At 32.8% G+C, this 21,300-nt stretch overlaps 1 long non-coding RNA gene across 1 annotated transcript in view; it reads right to left on the reverse strand.

Annotated features, from left to right (window-relative positions):
- Positions 1-21,300, reverse strand: part of LOC306670646 — a 667,486-nt gene that overhangs the window by 134,179 nt on the left and 512,007 nt on the right. The window lies entirely within an intron of this gene.

Here is a 21,300-nt window from a genome sequence, read left to right on the forward strand (position 1 = left end):
AAGGTTTTTTGCTTTAAGCTTTTATTCTTCCCTCAGAGTGTCCTATCATTTTTCTTTCATCAATCAAATAGTTTTACATATGTTGTAATCCAGTTTATGTTCTACCTTCCTCATAAATTCTATTTTAGTTTTTGTAGCACATAATAATTTCCAGATTTTTTAAAGAATTATTACAGCTGGAGTAGACAGTATGGTCTACAGAATATGTATTCTCTCCAATCTTCCTAGCAACAAGACTTCTTTCTCTGTTGCTTAAAGGGTTGTGTGATTGTGACTCACCCAAATGCTACAGACTCTTTAGCATGCTAATTAGCTTCCCAAATCTCTCACCTGAGGTTTGAACCCATGAGTGAGGAAACTATTATAGCATTTGCTTTTGGAGAAAAGTCTACATAAGTTGAGACAGAAGCTATTTTCAAGTCTTCCAAATATTACAAGTACTAGGGAACTGTTGAGGAGAGAAATAAGTAGCTTTGGGTCATTTTAGGTTAGTGACCTTAAGCACAAGGTGTGATTTAATCAGAAGCCAGAGTAATCATGGCAGGAGGTGGGGAAAAAGACTCAGAGCTGCCTGGAGTTAGGCAGGACTTCGGTGGCAGCATTTAGCTTGAGCTAAAACTGCAGGATTCTGTCAGAGGCTCCACAAAGGGCTGCATTATATAACACATCTTGTATTCCTTTGTGAACTATTCCACAACAAAGTTTCATTAGTTTCCCCCCCCCTAGACATTTTACCACTTCCAGGCTGCAACTTGCTGTCCAGCAGGGAAACTTTACCTCAAATAAAAGTTTAAACTTCAAGAAAACTGACAAGAAGTTAAAACTTCAAGAAGTTAAAACTTTTACCTCAAATAAAAGTTTAAATTTCAAGAAAACTGACTTTTTTTTTTTTTTTCCCCAGGAACAAATTGAATTAACTTGAACTTTTCACCAACTGAGAAAATATTTAAGTTAGGTGGACAAGGAGGAGTAATCTTATTTGAAGAATTGCCAAATAATTCAGCAACAGTTAGCAATAATTGGTAAATTCTCTATCATTTTCTGATAGTGTTACTCTGTTAAGTGTTAACACTCTTGGGTCATCTTTCAATACAGCCTTTCATAGGCAGAGTTGGAAGACAGCATATTACATGAGTGGCACACAGCAATATGTTCTCACAAATAGTATCTGTTTTCAAAGGGAAAAAATGTTTGTTATGAGGACATTGTAGTATTAAGCACAGTTGGGCACCGTCAAATTTAACTTTGAGGTATAAAAACCCATTTTTGAGCAGTTTAATTCCTTTATCAATTACTAATTTAAGAGTATTCCATTATAAAATATTATTTTGGTCAGCTGTAAAGATAGTTTAACCACCTAACTGCTGAATAGATTTTCCCTTATAACATTTCAAATATTGGTTCAATGGTTATCATGTAGATACCCTGTAAAGGTGACTGAGGTTCCCTGGGGGATATTGTTTAGAATATGTCTTTATGTCTGAGGATGAGGGTTGTGCATTGTCAGTTCGAATTGTAGTCCTCAACTACCAAGTTGTACAAAATATTTGGGTTTGGTTCTCAGCAGGTGGTACGCTCCCTTCTGATTTGATCTTAAATAGATGCCCAGGCATTCTGCTATTTCTTGGGTAGAACACAGAAATGAAGTTTTCAAGAGTGCTTACAGTGCTTAGGCACCATGTTCAAGGGTTCTGTGGAATCTAGGCAAGTTGCACATAACATGGATTTTCATTCTGTTGAACTTTCCTCACTTGAAACAACCTCATTCTCGGAATGAGATTTATGTCTCTTAAGTTGGGTGGTCATATTTCTCAGTTTACCCAGAATAGTTCCAGTCTCAATTACAATTGTGCAGGCACAATTATTAATAGTGACCACTTTCACTCCAAAGATATGCTGGTTCAGATGATAAGTTATGGGGTTACCCTGTCTATATGTTTAACAGGAGTTATTTATAATACCATTTATAATGATAATCTTCTCTTTAGGGAAAAATCAAAAAGCCAAGATTGGTCAATCTTTGTAAACAGACATAAGCAAAAACTTATTACTTTAATCTCAATATCTTAACTAAATGGATCTCATCATTTAAAAGTTTATTTTAAGATGAGAATAATTTTGGAGAATCATATTCTATGAACTCTCTATATCTAGGATTTCTAATTTTAGGCAGTATTTTTTTAACCCAATTTCATGTAAGCAGGTATATCTTCCCTTAAGATTTGTTCTGATGAAAAAAGGCACAAGATTTGACATGAAATTCTTTCTCGTTGTGGATTTGAAACCTAATTCCATTATTTACTTGGTTGGCAAATTTAAATTATCTCTGTGAACATCATTATGGTTAACACCTAAAATGAATTTAAGGATGTTTTAAAAACTAGAAATGAAAGAGCTAAATAGTGTGGAAAACTGAAAGTCACTAACAGTTATTATTATTTTGTTTTATAAATAAAGTTAGCTTTTCCCTTTTCAACTTCTAAGGACACTCATATGAACTGTAGAAAGATTTAGCCAAGCATGGAGGAGTAGGGGTCTTTCGCTACAACCTCCTTTTCACATAGATACATCACATTTCTGGGTGACGCCAGTATGTGGATATTGGTGGCCCACAAATTCTAGCCAAAAAAAAAAAAAAAATCTATGAATCTTGTACATTGAGGTCAAAGGATAAAATATTGAAATTTAAAGTACAAAACTTTTGTAAAAAATTAAAATAATCATCATTGGTCTATTTCTGTAAAGATAATTTTCATCTGTAATGAAAATTTTTGTCAAAAGTTTTGTGAATGAGGTCATGGGTTCCTGTCAAAGATAATTTTTTTCCCAGAAGGAAAGGGTGGGTAGAGAAGAAAGACTAGTTCTTAGGTTGGCAAGATTTTCTATTTACTAGCCACATTTTAAAAATAGATTCCATAAAAGGGAGATTGGTAGAGTAGAGCAAGGGACCTCAGTGAACATGGGGAAGTATTGGAGAGTGAAATTTACCAAATCATGTTATGTGCATGTATGACTATGCTATAATGAATCCCACTATTATGTATAATTTAAAGGAACCAATAAAAAGGTAATTAAAAAGGAAAATGTTGAATTTTAGTAAGATGTTAGTGAAAATAAAGAAGCAATGGTTTTCTAAAAACAAAACAAACAAAAACCAGATTCATAGATCTGTATAGGTAGCATGCTCCCCTTTTCTTACTGATATTTTCATTTTTCTTTTCCCTCAGAAATCCTAAATTCTTTGGCTGGAACCAAATCTGGGTAGTCAGACTTAATTCTCCCAGTCTACCTGACATCAAAAGTAATGTGGAATATAATTTTAATTTTTCATCTATACGAATATAACCAAATAATTTTATTTTTAAAAATGTCTATGACATTTCTTTAGAACTTCTGCTAATTGTGGGAAAAATCTCATAAAACTATCCTTCTTCCAAATAATTAAGCAGATAGAAAAGCTAGTCCTGTTAGGTATGGCATTTTTGTCCTTTTTAAAGTGACCACTGTGACTAAAGTGACTGGCTCTAGGACATATGTACAAACATCTATCATCTAACTCTAACTGATGAACCTGGTTTTGAAACATACCCCACTGGCCATGAAGGTAGGATAAAGTAGGGAGTGTTGGTTGGCAAGAGACTGTAGGCAGGGAAAAAGCAAGTCAACCAGACTGTACTTGATGTCTCAGGGCTGAAAAAGAGCACTAGAAATCTTCCCCCATCCCTTGCAGGAAAAAAACCAAAAAACCAAAACAAAAAAAATCCTCTCTCACACATTCCATCTATTAGAAGTTCATTTGTGCTTAACAAGCCCCTCTTTAAAATGCAAATTTCCCTTGAGAACCTGTAAACCTCATTCACACCTTATTGTTAATTACTTTGATGTTCTAGAATATGATCAACACTTAACGGATATTGGCAATCTAGGAATGAACAAATAGCTCAGGGTGGAAAAAGGGAAAATTTTGGAGAAGTGCGGCTGGACGTGGAAATGTAGGGACTTCATTTGTGGGAAATAAGAGCACACTGGTATTCTGAAGTTTTGTCTAGGAGAGTGGCAGTAACAAGGGTACCACAGAAGGAGCACTTTTTCTGATTACCAATACCTTGCTGAGATACGAACAAGTCTGGAAACGCACAAACGTCAAGTTTTTAAATATTTAGCCATAATAAGGTAATTGAGCTTACACTCTTCTGGAAGTCTTTCTAGCTACTTTCTAGTAAAACTTGGTGACCTTGGATTATAACACTTATCTGGTTCAACCGCCCGGGTTTGAAGCTCAGTTGATAAATGAATTCTAAGAGAAAAAGCAAATGTGGCCGAGTCTATTTTCATTGTCTCACTAGTCATTCGCTTCAGAGATTTTGGAATATAATCCTAAAACATAGTGTAAACGGTTTCACAAGAACACACACGTGTTCGTTGTCACATGACCTGACACCAGAAGGTTGCCACCTCAATTATTAGACAATGTACACAGGTATGAAAACATCACATGTACCATAAATATGTATAATTATTATGTATCAATCAAAAATGAAATTTGAAAAGGTTGCAAAATTTGAATTAGACTTCAGTTGACTTAAGATACACATCTTAGCTAGGCAGATTCAAAGAAAAATATTTTATGACATAACTTTATTAATCACCTCTTCTTTCATATGAAAAAAAAAGTATGCTAAACTCTTCACTGTTACGAAAAGGGGTCATCTTTGCCGCCAAATGGCTAATTTTAGTTTTTATGTGGTTGGATACATTTGTAAACTATTACATAAAAACATATGGTTGGAACATGCTTATTCTTTTAAGCATGTTCCTCCTTTGAGGCTGCAAAAATTTCCTTAGTTGTTCCATGTGCTATTTTGTTGTGCTGATGGCTTCTTGTTCTAAATAATTTTCCTTTTCCATTGTTAGTGAAATGAGTTCTAGTAAGGAAAAAAGGAAAAAAGAAAAAAGAAAAATAAACCCTCTGCCTAAAACTTCTTTCCTGAAGGTGGGGGCGGGGCAGCAAACATTATGTTGCACATTCTTTAATCAGTTGATCTTTTTGTGGTTTATTTATTTACCTGAATGCATTTTGACAAGTAATAATGCAATAGTGGGAAACGGATTATTTGTGTAGCCAATTTTCAGTTACCCACAAAATACTATGTTAAGTTTTCCTTATTATTAAACATAAATCTACATATTTTTAGATCACAGCTTAGGTTACACATTAAATCAGTGAGTCACCATTTTAAGATACCTCACTCCTAAGGAGGAGCAAAAAGCTTTCCCAGAGGTGCTGAAATTTCATAGTCTTTCTGTAAAGACTGGGCATATACTAGTCTCAGTTGATCTCTGAATATAATGTTCAACTATTAAATTGGCATAGTTGAAGTGCAATTCTTTCAAATTGAAGGGCATTTTTTAACAGATGAGAAACTTCCAGTTCTTTAATTTGGTTTCCTATTTTATGTTTTGCCCTTACCTCCCCTTAGAACACTCGTTTCTCTGCACATTTTTACTAGTATTCCTTTCCACTCTGCTCTTTGAAAGTGAGACTCTACTATTCAGGCACATGATTGGTTCTCTATAAATATTTGTGGAGCACAAGATTGACCATCTGGACAAATATTATTAAGTGAACAATATAAAAACTTTTAATTATGCAAATTGATAAATTTATTTTAACTTATGCAAATTAATAAATATTTTGGGAGAAAATCCATGACAGTAACAAAATGACTAATAATTCCGAGGATATTTAGGAAAACGAAGCCTAGCAGGGTGAAAATGAAAAATTCTAGAATCAGAGAACAAAAACAAAAACCAAAACAGCTCAACACAATTGAAAGCACATGCAGGAAGCTAAAGCATTACTTGTAAAAAATTAAATGAAAAGCCTGAAATTAGAATGCTAGTGTTTTATTATATCAAAAGCAGAAAGTCATTTCTTTCCATTCCAACTCTAGAGAGAGAACAAATTTGCCTATGCCACTAAGAGGAGAATAGGGCCGGCTTTTTGGAATTTAAGAGTTAAGTTAATAAAAAGACTAGATGTTCAAGATAAGGTGGATTGGGGTCTGTGGTAACTAGCTTCCATGATGTCCCAGATTATCTGTTTCTTGCATTTGCACTGTTTTGTAGTTCTGTCTACATTGTGTTGGATCAGTCTATGTACAGAACACAGCAAAAGTGGAACAGAATATAGCAAAAGTGATGATAACGTGTTACTCCCGATGTCAAGCCCCTGAAGCCATTACTGAGTCTGCCTTACTCTTTGGATCACTCATTCTGGGAAAAGCCAGCACAAATGCCACGAGGACACTCAGCCATCCTTTGGAACCCAAACCAACAGTCAACACTGACATGTGATGAGACAGCTTGTAAGACTACTCCAGGCCCCACTGAGCCTTCAGAAAACTGTAACCCCGGATCATGTCTTGACAGTAACATAATGACAGATCCTAAACCACCCTACCAAGCCACTCTTGAATATCCTATGTGAGATATCTGAGTGATAACACATGTTTATTGTTTTAAATGACTAAGTTTTGAGGTGATTTATTTATTTATTTTTCTGCAGTAGGTAACTAACATACTGAGTGTGGCTATATTATTGTTGTTGCTGGTACTCTGGGTACACAAAATTGAATTATTCACACCTTTGGTACCTGTTGCATACCCATTCTGGGTTTATGTTTGGTTCACTTTTATTCAAGGTTATTTTTTTTTAAATACAGTAATAAACACCAGAAAACTAAGTCCCTGACATGAGATCTAGGAGTTCTACAATAATCTAACTACATAGTTTGTCCCACGTTATATTCTTACCTGCCCTTGTCTAAAATAACCATCATCTTGATTCTCATTTTTATTATTTCTTTGATTTCCATTTCATGTAGTTTTATCACTTCTATAGGTGTTCTTAAATTTTTATCTGCGTGTATGCATATATTATGTTTGTAATATTGTATATATACATATATTTTGTTTGCTCTTAACTTTATAAAATGTTATTATGTTCTATGTAATATTTGAAAATTATTTTTACTTTATACTGTTATGGTTCATCTATATAGTTGCCTATCACTGTAGTTCATTCATTTTCTGTCTAATTATTAATGTTTCCAAGGTGGTCAGTAAGACATAAAGATGGGACTAATAAGCCCTTACATCAAGAATTATGTAGTTGTGGGTAGGCAAGATAAAGCACACTTATGATATAATGTAAATGAATTAGTTAGAAATGAAAGAATATATGAAAACTAATTTAGAAATTTAAATTTTTTTCTTTCCCTAAGGATAATGGATATTCAATAGCTTACAATAAACCATATACATTTATTATTATAATACAGTGTATTATGCACACAGAGAGACACCATAAGCCCCTAAGATATTTGTTGAAATGAATATTACAAAGCTCAAATACCTGTGAAAATACAGTAAGAGCTGCCCATATAAAAATAAAATGTTCTTATTTGGAAAAATAAATTGTGGGAGACTGCATTGGTGAATGAATACCAAAGACTGTCCATTGTTTTAGAAATTCATATGTTTTTATGTAATTAAGATTTACTTATAGAAATTTTCTTCACTATCCACTGTTCTCTAACACATATATTAACAATTCCTATAAGTGATTCCTTACTATCTAACTCAAAACTGTGTTTATAATCAAAAGCATTATTTCCAAGCTAGCTAATTATATAGGCAAATGGTGATGGTAGCACTATCCAAATATTGGCCTCATTTGTTAATTCCAGAGATAACTACAGTCTTAACTATAGTTTTAGCTATTTCTCTCCTGGTATCTTTCTGGCTGGTATCAGTTTGTAATGGGTAGTACTGTTGAATATCAAAGTCATTTTGTTTTGACTGAAGGAGATAGTGAATCATGTAAATGAAAAGTGTCTCCTTAAACTAGACTTCTAATGCTAGTAGGCTTTTATACAATGGATAATATCATCGAAGACCCAAACTATTTTTATTTTTTAAAACATTTTTTTACCATTTATTTATTTATTTATTTTTATGTGATGCTGAGGGTCAAACCCAGTGCCTCACACATGCTAGGCAAGCACTCTACCACTGAGCCACAACCCCTCCCCCTTATTTTGATATTATTATTATATTTCTGATATGTATATTTCTGCTTATGTTTTAATATTATTATATATGAAGAAACTGAATTATTTATCCATTAAGTGAGAATTTAATTTACTTTTTGTCTTTACCAGCAAATTTTCTTAGACATGACAGTTTTCTTTGACTTGACACAATTACAGAAAATGTTGAGGAAAAAATCCAGGAAGTTATTCAATTCTTAGTTTTTTAGTCAACAAATTATTTGGCTTGAGGAATAGAGGAAAAAGAAGAATTGATGAAATAGAGTCCTCCATTATAGCATAAATCCCAAAGCATGAAGTAGTTTGGGGAAAAAATGCAGAAATTTAGTAGAATTAGTGAAGGTGATGGGAAATATTCATAGAGGAGTGTCACCTTTTGCTCCTTAGGCATTGCTTGAGTCCCTTTATAAGAAATAGAATAAATAGGGTATAAACATTTTAGAAATGAATTCTTTCTTAAATTTTACAGATTTCAACAACATCTCCACACGAAAGAAAGTCTATATGAAAAGCAGCAGAGTAGGAGGCAGGTGGGTGTCTGAGTGACAAAGGAGGCCACCACCACAAACCTTGCCCTGACACCCTCTCTCAGCAAGATTGTGATGGGTCCAACTTTGGAAAACTTTTATACCGGAACAAAAAGAAAAAAAAATTAGGATGAAAAACATATTTTTTTTCCCTCTTTGTACAAGACCATGTATTTGAAGAAGGAACAGATTCCTTCCTTCTAATGAAAACGCCTCCTTCCTGGTTAAACTTCCTCCATTTCAAAAACTTGGAATAGCCCAGGCATAAGGTGAGGGTGGTGATGGCAATGGGAAGCGGAGTTTAGGCATAAGGTTTGTGTTGGGGGTTGAACTGAGAGAATGTAGTGAAAACAAGATTCATTGTAGAATAAGCCAAAATATCTTTCTCTTCGAGCACATTGTATAAAGGAGAGCTAGTTGACTTTTCTACTGTAAACCTAAAAGAAAACAAAAGTTTCATTCAACCTCCTGTAATGATGCCAATCTAATTTGCTATTAAATTTCCATTCAAAAGCTCTATTTTCTTTAGTTATAAGGGATTTGATCCCCTTAAACTTTCCCAAGCAGTTTGTATGGAAAGGCAGTTGCTAAGGATATTCCTAAGGGAACTTGCAAAACATCGGAAGATAAATAACCTCAGTACAATATGCAGATGAAGTAGAAGGGAAAATTTACGAATTACCTTTTGAAACAAAAAGAAAGGATTCCGAATTCTGGGCTAGAGTTGCTAGTTAATCACTGATTTGCAGGTACACAGCCACGGTGGTTTTTATACTTCCCAAGAAGGGAGGACCCTTCACATTTTTCCTCTTAGGAATGAAGGTAAGCATTATAGAGAGGAAAGTGGAATGTTCCTCATTCTCCTCTGACGTTTTCCTTGTCCTTTCCTGCTATACTTTTACAGCTCCTCCTTAAAGACAAGCACCTAAGAGTAGGAAGGTATAGATGGCTGCTTGGAGGTCTCAAAAGTCCAAAGTGAGGTTAAACTGGAAAACACTCTTGGCAATTTACTTAGATCAGGTGAAAGAAGCAATGTGATGTGCGAGCAAAGCCAAGAGTTTAGGGTGCACCAGCCATAGGCTTGTAAAATGAGACCCCACTATATTTATTATTGGTGTGACCTTGAACAAGTCAGCTCACCTCTCAAAACCTCAGTTTAGTCATCTCTAAAATGATGCTTTCCTATGGAATCGGTTACTGTACAGTGTAAGTACTCGGGCACTTACTGTGTAACACATTTTCCTTAGCATTTTATGTGTTTTAATAATTAATATTTTCAAAGACTTAATGAGCTAAATCTTATTAGATAAATGAGAAGACATGATGTTCTTTTCTTATTAAAGAAAAATTCTCCATATCCAGTCTTCTAAAGCACTGATAGAAGAGAACAATAATATCTTAAATTTAGAAAGTGTCGTTTATAAAAGTGTACTGTTAACTACTAATCTGTGCTATATAAAATAATAATGTTACATTACACAAGATAGAAAAGCTGTCCCTTAAAAGATAGCACTTGATAAATTATAAACAATAATCCAGAAGAATAGCAGCCTAACACAGGAATGAAATTTGTTCTAAAACACAGAGAAAATTTAGAAAAACAAAACACATTAGCCTGAATGGAATTTAGTCCAATATATTTTAAAGTTCAAGATCATTGATGAGGTTAGGAGATTATCATTAGTAGTCCCCAAGGCAGCAAACACAAACCATGCATCTGAAACAAGTATGAAGCAAATATGATTAATTTCAGCTCCTATATTTGATTAATCAGCAGGCTCAGAAATTAGATACTCAAAGACTTAAAAATAATACAACTCTAAGCAGTAACCAATATCACTAAATGGTACATCTTAAGTTCAAAAATTTAACCTATGCTCATCCATTTCCTATCTCTCCAAATAATAATGATGTCCTTATTCTGGCAGAGAATGCAAAGAAGATACATGGGTCTTTCATTGTTAATTTTATTTCAGAAAGAAAATATGCTATAAACTATGTGGGAACTCTTATTTTTGTGTTTGCCACATGCTTCTACCACAAACTCTCTGCTCTTTACTGACCCACTCGATCAGATGAGTCTCCACCAAGTTAGAAACGTTCAAGTGAAACTCATAAAATAAAGATAAATAGACTCCAGAAATTCCAGTTCTCGAGGAGCTGATTATGCACAAAAGGGCCATTAAAAGTGAAAGGGTCAGTAAAAAATCTTCTGGGCTCATTTAATAGAAAAATGTGGAATTCCAAGTAATTCCTTTCTAAAGAAACCACTAACAAAGTAGATCTACAATATCTAAAAGAGCGCACAGTGGGCTTAATCTCTGCTTTGTGACTCATAGGTGTTCTTCATTGGATGTGCTTCCTCTCTTAGAGGGTCATATACGTGAACAAGCCCACAGTGTATTCAGAAAGAGAAATTCCACGTGTCATAGGGATGAAAGTTACTTGAGACATATAAAAAAGAGTTCTTCATATACATATAAAGAGCTAACTCCAATCCAAACCTTAATAAATTCAGTATTGTTGGTTGTAGCTGGCCTCTAGAATGTGTTTTTCCACTGATTTGAATTACTTTAAATTTACACTCCATGACTTGTACATTTCCCAAATCTTTCATGTAAGGATAGACTAAATGACATAAGTTGTAATAGCTGATGGGAGATTTTCTTTTCTAAGCAGTAATAATAACAGCAATAGTAATAATATACTGATGATAACAGAATACACACAATACATCAGACACCATGCTTGGGGTTTATATAAACTAATAAATTAATAAAGCAATTAGTACTCCTGAGAGCCTATTCCAAACTAGACACTATACAAACTCAGTTGTGTGCACATACAAAAACAATTTTAATTATACAACAGAGCTAGAAAATAAAATGGATTCGAGTATCCTGGGTGATATTTGGTAAAGCTGAATAGACCTTTTCATGTTTCTCAGTTTGAATCTTTCCAAACATTCCCAACATCTGCTTTTAAAAAGGAAAACAAAACAAAACAAAACAAAAAAAACTATAGCTTAGAAAAAAATATTCACAAAGCATATTCCCACTCTTTTTATGAAGCACTGATTTTTAATTTATTAAGATGAACAATATCCTACACTGTTTCTGAAACATCAATGACTAGTAGCCTAAAAACTTAAATTAGAACTGAAAATAGCCTTCTCAGATCAATAGACCAGGAAAAGTCCTCAGCATATGCATTGGCCTCCACCCACATTTTTTAATGCCATCTATATTTATCTGTCAAAATTTTCTTCTGTCATTTTTCATACTCTCAGACTAATAAATATTAGAATCTACTTATAGAAAATATCTTGAGAGTTGTTCCTGCCAATGTATATTCCCATTAAGATACCAAGAAAACATGAATGAGAGTCAGTATTCTGGGGTCTTTTAGTCATTGCCTTCTTCCTATTATTATTATTATTACTACTATTACTATTATCATATCTCTGCCTATTTCCAGTAGGAAGTTCTTTATGTAAGTCTGAGACAAAAATATCAGTTGCTCAGTTGTTATTTTCATGCTCATTTTCAGTTATTTTAACCATGAATACTTTTAATTTCCTGAGTATCTTAAAGTCATCAATGTACAGACATATTCCTCTTTGCCAACACAATTATGCCATTGGAGTCAAATTTCATGAAAAGATATAAGGGAAATTAATACATTATTAACATTAAAAATTGAGCAATGTACATACTATAAGGACATAAGATGTAGTCAGGCCTTCAGAACTTCTGATGCATCATTTAAAAACACCATTTATCACTTTGATAAAGCTGAGGTCAAGTTTCTAAAAATGCAACTTGTTAAAAGCAGGAATAAATGAATGAAGGATGAGTCAGCTCATTTGATGGAAAGGGTATAAAAAATACTTCAAAAGCATACCACATGACTTGGTAAATATTCAGTGTATCAAAATGTAGATGCCATCTGGCGTTGATAGACTGGGCTAAAACGTGTTTAAAAAAAAAAAAAACAAGAAAGGAAATAACTCAGCCAGGTTAATGTGCTTGTGTCTCCATTTCATAATTCAGGTATTAAGTGCTTTAATAAATATTCATTATGAATGAAAGGCTCCATTACATTTAGACTTGGGCATTATTTGTCGAGAGTGAGTTGGGAGGAGTAAAATAAGACCTGATGGCACCTAAATAAGCTAAAAACAAAAAAAGTGTTTTAGGTGAGGCAGAATTCTTAGTCTTAAGATAATCCTGCCAGAACACCAGTTTCACAGTTAAACACAGAGAGGTGGCAAGCTTACATTTAGGAAGACACGAAAATCTTTCCTGTTTTCAGCTTTGAATATCCTATTATTCTTCTCTTTGGCTATGACTATTTAAAAATATAGAGGAAAAACTGGGAATAAATAAAACCATAGGTGGAAATAAGGAGAAGGAAAAAATTTAAAAGTCCTAATATTTTTTGAAGGTTTTAAACTGGAGTTGGCTATTAATTTTGCAAACATTAATCAGACAATAAGTAAATGTGAAGGACTCCTTTTCCTCCTTGCTCAAGAAACGAAACATATTTAGAAAACACTATGATTCATGAAAGAGAAAACTGAACATGATCACTGAAAACTTGCCTGAAGTGGCAATCCCTATCCAAGGCCATCTCCAGACTTGTTATTAGGTAGTTCTTGTCCTTAATACTGAACATACCTTGAATTTCCAAATCCTGACAATTTACGTTCTATCACATTTCTTGGATTCGGAGCTATAGGCAGAAAAAGAAAAGTTTTAACACAGCTTTCAAGGTTAATTAGGACAGGGTCCAGAGAAGCTGTTAGCAAAACGGATGAAGTGCTTCAGGTGAGAGTTGATTAGGTTCAAACATGCACTTTAAAAAAATGTGGTAAATTTGCATGCAGCAAAATTCATAGATTTTTATTTACACATAAGACATGCATATTTATGGGGTACCATGTGATATTTTGAAACATATATGTATATTCTATAATGTTCAAATCAGGGCAAGCATATCTTTCTCTTCAAACATTTATCATTTCTTTATATTGAAAACATTCAAAATCATTTCTTCTAGTTTTTTGAAATACAAACTACATTATCATTATCTATAGTCACACTATAGTGCAATAGAACCCCAGAATTTATTTTTCCTATTTAACTATAACTTAGTGACCTATCAGTTAGTCTTTCCCCATTCCTGCCTCCCCCTTCTCCCTGCAGCCTCTGGTAACCACTATTCTTCTCTGAAATTCTATGAGACCAACTTTTTTAGATTCCATATATGAGCAAGCTCATGCAGAATTGTCTTTCTGTACCTACCTTATTTCACTGAATACATTGTCCTCTAATTCCATCCATGTTGTCACAAATGACAGGATTTCATTCTTTTTTATGACTGAATAGTACTCCATTGTGTATATACCACATTTTATTTATCTATTCATTAGCTGATAGATCTTGGGCTGTTTACATTTCTTGGCCACGCTGAATAGTCCTTTAATAAACCTCAGAGTACAAATGTTTCTTTACCATACTGATTTCATTTCCTTTGGATATATACCCAGTGGTGAGATTGTTGTATCATATAGTAGTTCTATTTTTGAATTTTTAAGGAAACTCCATACTGTTTTTCATATTGATTGTAGTAATTTACATTCTTCCCAACTGTCTACAAAGGTTCCCTTTTCTCCACATCATGGCCAACACTTGTTACCTTCAGGCTTCTGATAATAGTTATTCTTTCTGGGGTGAGGTGCTATCTCCTTGTGGTTTTGATTACATTTCCCTAATGATTAGTTATGTTGAGCTTTTTTTTCATATAATCATTAGCCATTTTTATGTCTTCTTTTGAGAAATACTGATTTAAGTCTACTGCCCATTTTAAAAACTGGATTGGGTTTTACTACTGAGTTTCTGGAGTTCCTTATGTATTCCAGACCCCATTGTCAGATGTACAGTTTGCAAATATTTTCTTCCATTCTTTAGGTTGCCTTTTACTCTGTTGTTTGTTTTCTTTACTGGCAAGAAGTGTTTTAGTTGGATGTAATTTCATTTGTTTATTTTTGCATTTGTTTCCTGAATTTCACATATTTTAAAATTAACAATATAAAATTTTTGATAAATATAACCAATACTCTAGTAGAGATAGAAGGTTCCTTTTTGCCACTTCCAATTAATTCCTACCTTCCATAAACAACCAGTATTCTAATTTCTTATCATTCATAGCTTAGTTTGTCATCATGTAAATGGAATCACCAGAGTGTACTGTTTCGTGCCCTGCTCCTTTTGCATATTTCTGAATTCATCTACATTGTCGTACATACATATTCTCATTTTGTTTGCTTATTAGAATCCTATAGCACAGCAAAATTGGTTTATCCATTTTATACATTTGAGAGCTTCTTGCTTTAGGCAATTATCAATAAGGTCTCTATGAACATTCCTGTACAGAAGTCTTTTCAAGGTCATAACTTTGATATCATCTTGGTAAATACCTAGGAATGTGATTACCAAGTGATAGTTATATTATGTTTAAGTTTATAAGATAGTGACCCAGTATTCCAAAGTGGTCATACTATTTAACATTCCCTCTAGCAAAATAAAACAACTCCAAGTATCCTATATTCTTGACAACACTTGAATGTTTCAGTCATTTTTATGAGTCAATCTAGTAATTATGAACTATAATTATGCTGTAGTTTTATCTCAAATTTCCCTGATGTATAATGATGCTGAGTACCCTTTTATGAGTTTCTTGGCCATTCTTAGGCCTTCAGTTGTAAAGTACCTAAACAAATCTTTTGCCCACTTTAAATTGTCTATTAGTTATTTGCAGGCACTCCTCATATATACTGGACTTGAATTATTTATTGATATAGGTACTGAAAATATTTTTTCCTAGTCCTGTGCTCACCTTTTCACTTTCTTAACAATGTCTTGACAAATAGAAATTTTTAATCTGGGTGTAGCCTGATTTATCATTTTTTTCTCTTACGTTTAGTTTTATCTGTCTAAAACATGCTTGCCTACTTTAAGGGCATGACATTTCTTTCATATGTGTCCTAGAAGTATTATAATCTTCTTTTGTTGTATGTAGGTATTTAATATATCAAATTAATTTTAGGATGTAATGAAGAGGCAAGTCAAAGTTCAATGTTTTTCTATAAGTTTATCTGGTTGATTCAATATCATTTGTTAAGATTTTACTTTTCCTAATTAAATTGCTTTGGCAATTCTGTTTGTATTAATTGGCTATATATTTGGAGTTGCTATGTGGACTCTCTGTTCTGTTTCAATGACCTATGTTTTGGGGGGGACAAAGAAGTGGGTATTGGTGTCATGCTGTCTTCATTACTGCTTATTTACAAAGAAAATTAGTCAGTACAAGTCCTTCGACTTTGTTCTTTATCTAGGTTCTTTGCAATTCCATATAAACTTTAAAATCAACCTGAAAATTTCTCTAAAAATTAGGAAAAAAAGCAGTTAAGATTTTGCCTAGAATTGTGTTCAATCTCTAGATTGATTTGAGAGAAATACCTTAAAAATAACATGTTCTCCTTTTTAGTTCTGCATGTAGAGATTTTATATTCCTTTATTAAACTTATTATTAAGTATTTTATATTTTATGCAATTATAGATTGGTTAAAATTTTATTTTTTAATTATCTGCTACTACTATATTAGATACATTCAATAGCCTGATGCAGTGGCGCATGTCTGTAATCCCACTGGCTTCTTCGGCTGAGTCAGGAGGACCACAAAGACAGCCTCAGCAACTTAGGGAGGCCCTAAGCAACTTAGCAAGAACTTTTCTCAAAATAAAAAGGGCTGGGGATGCCATTCAGTGGTAAAGTGCCCCTGGGTTGAATCCCTGGTACCAAAGGGGGGAAAAAAAGATACATTTAATATTTTATATTGATCCTGTGATCTTTTTAAATGCATCTATTAGCTTCAGTAGTTACTTTGTGTATCCCTTAAGATTTTCTAATAAAAACAATCATAGTATATGTACATAAACAGTTTCACTTTTTCCTTTATACCTTTAATTTGTTCTTCTCACTGAATTGTTCTATCTAGCATCTTTAGACAAGCGTTGAACATAAGTAGTAAGAATAGATATCCTTGCCTTGTGCTATATATTAGGAGGAAAACTTCAGTCTTTCATCATTAAGTATGATATTAATTACAGGTTTTCACAGAAGCCCTTCATCAGATTGAGGAAGTTTCCACTATTCCAATTCTCTTAAGAGTTTTTATTATGAGCACCTATTAAATTTTTTCAAATGCTTTTTCTGCATCTATTGAGATCGTATTTTTTCTTTTATTCTAGCAATTTGGTCAATTTGCATTGACATTTTTTCAAATGTTCAACTATACTTGTATCCCTCTTGATCATGGGGAATTATAATTTACATATTGCTATATATTTTGCCAATATTTTATTAAAGATTATTGTACCTAGGACCATGAGAGACACTGGTCTATAATTTTCTTTTCTTATAATATCTGTCAAATTTCATTAATAAGATTATGCTGACTTCATAAAATAAATCTGGAAGTGTTTTCACCTCCATATTTTCTGAAAATGTTGTAAAGGATTAACATTTTTCTTCCTTAAATGTTTTATAGAATTCTCCAGGGAAACTACTTGGGGCTAGGGCTTTCTTTTCAGAAATGTTTTTGGTAACAAATTCAATTTCTTTATTCTTAAATTAGATTTTCTGTGTTGGCTATATCTATTTTAATAACACATTTTTCAAGCAATTTATGTATTTCACCAAAGTTGTTTAAATTAATGCTGCAAAATTCTCATAACATCCTCTTGTTAGCCTTTAACACAGGTATGAATTAAACTGCAAGGATGTACTCTCTTTCATCACTCATCAGTAATTTGCATCTTTTTTACTTGATCTTATTCTTAGAGGTTTATTGATTACACTAATCTTTTCAAATAATTAAGTTTTGCCTTTGTTGTTTTCTGCTAATACCAACTTTAGCCCATTTTATAAATGTCAACATGTAGTCCATTCCATAAACTTCAATATATTGCATAACTTAATTTAGCATATTTTATAACATTTATTTTGAACTTTCAACCATTTAGAAATTTGATGTTCATTTTCCAAGTGGTCTTTTCTAGATATTGTATCATTTTAAAATTTCTAATTTAATTACAGTATAATCAACAGAAATATGTAGTATCTTGATCATTTGAAAATGTTTGAAAACTCATGGTTCAGAATGTGTTCTACTTAAAAAAAAATGTTCCATGTCAGGATGTCAGGTTCTAAAGAATACATATTCTGCATGTAGGAATAGTGTTCTATAAATGTTAGGTAGGTTGAGGTGGTAGATGGTGCTTTTAATATCCTGAATATCCTTACCAATTTTATGTCTACTTTTTCTATCAAGTACTAGGAGAAAGGCGTTAAATTCCCATTTTTTTTTTTTTTTAATTGTGGATTTCACTTTCTCTAGTTTCTTGTCATTTTGTACTTACATGTTTTGGGCTTATATGTTCATAATGACTTGACATATATAATTATGAAGATTTCCACTTTATCTCTAGTAATACTTCTTATAGTCTATAATAGTAATATTTTCAATCCATTTTTTCATGCTTATTGTTTGCATTGTATGTATATTCCCATCCTTTTTCTCTTAAGAGATCTATTTCAATACATTTAAAATGTATATCTGTAGTCCTACCTTTTGATTCAGTCTGATGATCTCTGTCTTCTAATTAAAGCATTTACACTATTTATACTGTATGGAATTATTAATATGGTTGAATTTAGATTTACCATTTCATTATTTGATTTCTATTTTTTTCTTTCACTTATTTTTCCTTTGCATTTCTTCCCTTTTTAATGGGTAATTTATTATTCCATTTCAATCTGCTATTGGCCTCATCTTTTGCCTTAGTTAGCGCAGTTGTTCCAGGGATTACTACATGCCTGTTTAACTGATCAGTTAATGTCAAGTTAATATTTTACCACTCCATATAAATGTGAGCTTCTTATAAGCTCACATTTACTTATTGCCATCTTATTTTACTTATTGCCATCTTATCCTCTGTCGTAGTATTATATACTTTATATCTGCAAGTATTATGGAACCATGAAAAATTATTATAATTATGCATTAGTTGGTTTTTCTTTTAAGGAAATTAAAAGAATATAGTTTTTTTTAAATGTACAATTAGATATTTGAAAATTTTAGTGCTCTTTATTCTTTCTATAAAACCAAGTTTCCATCTGTATCATTTCCCTTCAGGCTCAAGAACTGCCTTTCACATTTCTTTCAGTTCTGCTGACAACAGGAATTATTTATTTCTTTATAATTGGAAGATATTTTTGCTGTATATTCAGTTCTTGTTAAGCAGTTGTTTTTCTTTTTGATCAGTTAAAAGAGGTATTTCATTTATGATGAGGCATCAGTTGGTTTTTATTTAATTGTTTCCCTATAGGTAAGGTTCTTCCTATTACTCAAAGCATTGCGATTTTTCTCTGTCTGGTTTTCAAAAGTTTGAACACAATGCCTAGTGATTTTCTTTAATTTATTTTTCACCAAACTTTGGACATTTTCCAGCTATGATTTATCAAATATAATTTCCACCTCATTTTTTTTTCTTGTTACCTATAATCTGCTGGTAAGTCTCTCCAACTATTTTTATATCATATACTGCCCTTTAACCTTTGCTTCTTTTTAATAATTGCATTTCCTTTCTCCTAAGATGACCTAAGACTCTTAATAATGACTTTTTAATCCCTCTGCACTTTTCTTTACTCCTTTTTCTCTGTTCTTTACATTATTTTCTATTGATCTATATTCAAGTTTAGTGGCATTTTCTTCTTCCATGGCCAATGTTTTCTTTAAGTTTCTTTCAAGATTCCTTTTTGAAATGCAGGTATTATATCTGAACTTTCTGGTTCTTTTTAATAGTTTCCAGTTCTCCCTTTATTTGCTCACCTATTCCCACATTATTACCATATTTCTTAAAGTTCCGAATATACTTTTTTGCTTTGAAGTCCTTGTCTGCTAATTTCAACTTCTAGATCATCTAGGGAGCTATTTCTATTAACTGCTTTTTTTGTTTTCTTTCTTTCTTTCTTTCTTTCTTTCTTTCTTTCTTTCTTTCTTTCTTTCTTTCTTTCTTTCTTTCTTCTTTTTATTACAGGTCACATTATCTGGTATCCATGACCAATAATTTTTGAATTGTATTTGAATGTTGTGTACAATATGATATGTTGAATAGCTCTGGATTCTATTATCTTTCTATTTATATAATGAAATTTTATTCTAGCAAATAATTGAATTACTGCTTGACACCATAGCAGGTTGGTTGTATGTTTCAGTTTTGTCCTTCTTTGTAGAATTAATCTCTTAGTCCTGGACAATCATTTATATTTCTAAGGTATAATACTTCCAAGTTTTAAGGAAAGCCTTGAAACAGTTATTAAACCAATCTAACTTAGTAAAACTCAAACCCTTTTTCTCTCCTTCATCAGCAATTTTAGCCTCTTAGTTGTTTCATTTTTCCAGGTCTTTGTAGTACTTAGAAATCAATGTTGAAAACTACATTAGAATTAAAGTGTCCATAGGTCCTCCTCTCCAAATGGACTGCATGTTCCTTATGAAACTTGTTTCCCACCATAAAAAAATTCACTCATCATATATAGGAAAGTGTATCTATTCCACTGACTAAATATAATTAAATTGAGGTGAATATTCTATATGAGTTAAATAGTTATAAATAAAGAAAACTAACTTTAGGAACTTGTTTGGGAGACAAAATAGCCAAAACAATTCTAAGCAATTCTCAGCAATGCTGAGACCATCACAACACCTGACTTCAAATTATACTACAGAACTATAGTAACAAAACTGCATGGTACTGGCATAAAAACAGACACACCAAGGAACAGAACAGAATAGAAGACACAGGGAAAAATCTACACAGATACAGACATCTGATCCTTGATTAAGGTGCCCAAACATACATTGAATACATTGCTGGTAGAGTTGCAAATTGGTGCAACCACTCTGGAAAGCAGTATGGAGAGTCCTCAGAAAGCTTGGCATGGACCTACCATTTGACCCAGTTATCCCACTGCTTGGATTATAGCCAAAGGACTTAAAATAGAATACTACAGTGATGCAGCCACATCAATGTTCACAGCAGCTCAATTCACAATAGCTAGATTGTGGAACCAACCTAGATGCCCTTCAATTGATGACTGGATAAAGAAACTGTGGTATATATACACAATGGAATATTATTCAGCCATAAAGAAGAATAAAATTATGGCATTTGCTGGTAAATGGATGAAGTTGGAAAATATCATGCTAAGTGAAATAGGCCAAGCCCAATAAAACCAAAGGCTGAAAGTTTTCTCTGATAAGTGATAATGAGGGGATGGGGTAAGGGGGGGAAGAGAAGAATGAAGGAACTTTGGAAGGTGTAGGGGAAAATAGGGTGGAAAGGGGTGGAGAACAGAAACATAGTAGAATGAAACAGACAGTATTACCCTATGTATATGTATGATTACATGAATGGTGAGAATCTACATTGTGTACAACCATAGAAATGTAAATTTGTACCCCATTTGTGTACGATGAATCAAAATGCACTCTATAAAATAAAAAAAGATTTTAATGATAATTAAAAAGA

The sequence above is a fragment of the Sciurus vulgaris genome, assembly GCF_902686455.1.
Source record: "Sciurus vulgaris genome assembly, chromosome: 10".
Lineage (NCBI taxonomy): Eukaryota > Metazoa > Chordata > Mammalia > Rodentia > Sciuridae > Sciurus > Sciurus vulgaris.